At 42.1% G+C, this 2,768-nt stretch overlaps 1 pseudogene; it reads left to right on the top strand.

Moving 5' to 3' along the window:
• Positions 1–1,392: 1,392 nt before the first annotated feature.
• Positions 1,393–2,351, top strand: LOC149662728 (large subunit ribosomal RNA; annotated as a pseudogene; the record flags this gene model as incomplete).
• Positions 2,352–2,768: the final 417 nt, after the last annotated feature.

Here is a 2,768-nt window from a genome sequence, read left to right as displayed (position 1 = left end):
CCATACCAATGGAGATTATGCTCTCCCTGCACACTTCACGTCCCGACATTCTAGTTACCTTATACAACAGTTGTTTTTCACTTGGTTATTTCCCTCTATCATGGAAATTCTCGAAGTTAATCCTTATTAACAAGCCTGCCCGCGATCCCACTAGTCCTGGATCCTATAGGCCAATTTGCCTCATGGAGACAATTGGCCAAATTCTGGACAAAATGCTAACAAACCGACTCACTCATTACCTCGAAAGCAATAACTTTCTCGACAGCCGTCAGTATGGTTTCCGTCAGGGAACTTCTACAGTACACGCTCTTTCTCGAGTTGACTCCTTCATTCGTCAAAATAAGCGCGAAGGTTTACATACCTCCGTGATTTCGCTAGACATAGAAGGTGCTTTGAATAACGCGTAGATTCCATTCATATTGCGCACCCTTCAATCCAAACGCTGCCCTAAGAGTATTATTTATAACATTATCAAGAGTTTTCTCTCTGATCGAACCGCTGTCTACGTGACACCGAACCTAACTGTCTCGAAGCCTATAAGTCGTGGGGTATTGAGGCTCCAAGAGAACGAAATTACTGACGCTGTTACTATTTTTACCGACAGCTTATCCGCCATAACTGCTTTCCGCTCTTTTCAAAATTCAACTGCATTAGTCCGAAAAATACAGAAACTTGCATCCGCCCATGTTGGAACCATAGGTAATGAAATAGCCGATACTTGCGCTCAAGAAGCGGCTACAATAATAATTGTCCTAAAATCAAAATAGCTCCGACGCGAACTTGGCTTAAGTCATATCATTCACATCTCTCATTAAACTACTGGCAACTCAAATGGAATACTTCCGATAAAGATCGTTATACTTATCATTTTTTCCCACATGTATCTAACGAAGGCCCTGGCTCGGACTATTATCTGTCACAACTACTCACGGGACATGGAAAATTCCCTGCATATCTCTTCCCACTTGGACATCATCCTAATACGCAGTGCTCTTGTGGCGCAGCCATAGCTAACGCTGCGCACTGTCTTTTACAATGCCCCTTAACTGAGGGGTTCATAGACCGCCATTTTCTCAGGAATGACCTCAGAAATTTGAAGGTTGACAGTACTACCGTTGGCTCGCTCCGCAATCTCATGCGTTTCATAATAACAAATTTTGATTTATTATCCATTGATGACTAATTCTTCCATCACCAATTGATCTAATTCACCTTAATTTATTTATTTATTTATAACATCAATATTTACCTCCATAGCATTATTTATTGTATATAGACAAAATTAATTTATTTATACACCCATAAAAAAATAGGCCCCTTGTTTCCAAGATGTGCATAATGCATCTTATACTCATGCTGTTAATTTGACTCTAACTATAATCTATTGTCCCTATCTACTACAGGGAAAGAAGACCCTGTTGAGCTTGACTCTAGTCTGACTATGTTAAGAGATATGAGAGGTGTAGCATAAGTGGGAGGTCGCTCGCGGCCGCCGGTGAAATACCACTACTTTCATCGTTTCTTTACTTACTTGGTTAAGCGGAGGGCGAACCGTAAGGTTCACCTTTCTAGCACTAAGCGCCGGGCTCTCGTGGCTCGGCGCGATCCGCTCCGAGGACAGTGTCAGGCGGGGAGTTTGATTGCTTGATCTTGATTTTCAGTATGAATACGGACCGCGAAAGCGGGGCCAATCGGTCCTTTTGACTTTACGAGTTTTAAGCAAGAGGTGTCAGAAAAGTTACCACAGGGATAACTGGCTTGTGGCGGCCAAGCGTTCAGAGCGACGTCGCTTTTCGATTCTTCGATGTCGGCTCTTCCTATCATTGCGAAGCAGAATTCGCCAAGCGTTGGATTGTTCACCCACTAATAGGAACGTGAGCTGGGTTTAGACCGTCGTGAGACAGATTAGTTTTACACTACTGTTGACTAGTTGTTGCGATAGTAATCCTGCTCAGTACGAGAGGAACCGCAGGTTCGGACACTTGGTACATGTGCTTGGTCGAGCGGCCAGTGGTGCTAAGCTACCATCCGTATGATTATGACTGAACGCATCTAAGTCAGAATCCCGTCTAGTCGCTGCAACGATATCGTTCGTGCCTTTTGCGTTTGTTGGCTACGCTAGTCAAGACGCGCTTTACGCGTCGGTCTCGGCGAAAAAGCCTCCTTAACGAAAGCGCTACAAAGCTTGCAGAGTTCGCGGCTTTGGCTTTTAGATTCTCACCTTCGGAGAAACGTAATGGCACCAAATCGTCCGTAGACGACCTAGTTACCGGTCGGGGTGTTGTACTTAATAGAGCAGCTACCATACATGCGATTTATTTATTGAGACTCATTTCTTGACTGGAGGGTTTGTAACCTCGTGTGGGGGTTTCGAAACAACCGTTTTCTTACTTTTTTTATACACAAGTTCCTTAACTACGGTATCCTTATTTAAAGATTATAACGTTTTTAAATCTTTTTTCTTGTATGTCCACAACCTAGGGAGGTTTTTAGTTTTTTTTGTAAAGAAAATGATGATGATGATGATAATAATAATAATAATAATAAGTTGTGGAGTCTCGTTTTGCTACGTACGAAAACATATATCCCGAGAACACGTTGAAAAATGTTTGGGAAGATTATTTGTGCAAAGAATTACAATTGTTTCAATATGGCGTTGTCGAAGCTGATATTCCTATTCTCATGGAGTACTGTAATAAGAAGTTTTTAGAGTCAATCAAAAACAATTTGACCCAAAATAATTTGTTGTTTTGTCCAACGCAAATTAG

Source organism: Phalangium opilio, unplaced genomic scaffold (assembly GCF_054372755.1).
Source record: "Phalangium opilio isolate 3A_F unplaced genomic scaffold, DU_Popi_V2 ptg000063l_1, whole genome shotgun sequence".
In the NCBI taxonomy this organism is placed as follows: Eukaryota; Metazoa; Arthropoda; class Arachnida; order Opiliones; family Phalangiidae; genus Phalangium; species Phalangium opilio.
The sequence above is the reverse complement of the archived record's forward strand: the minus strand, read 5'-3'. Positions and strand labels throughout refer to the sequence as shown.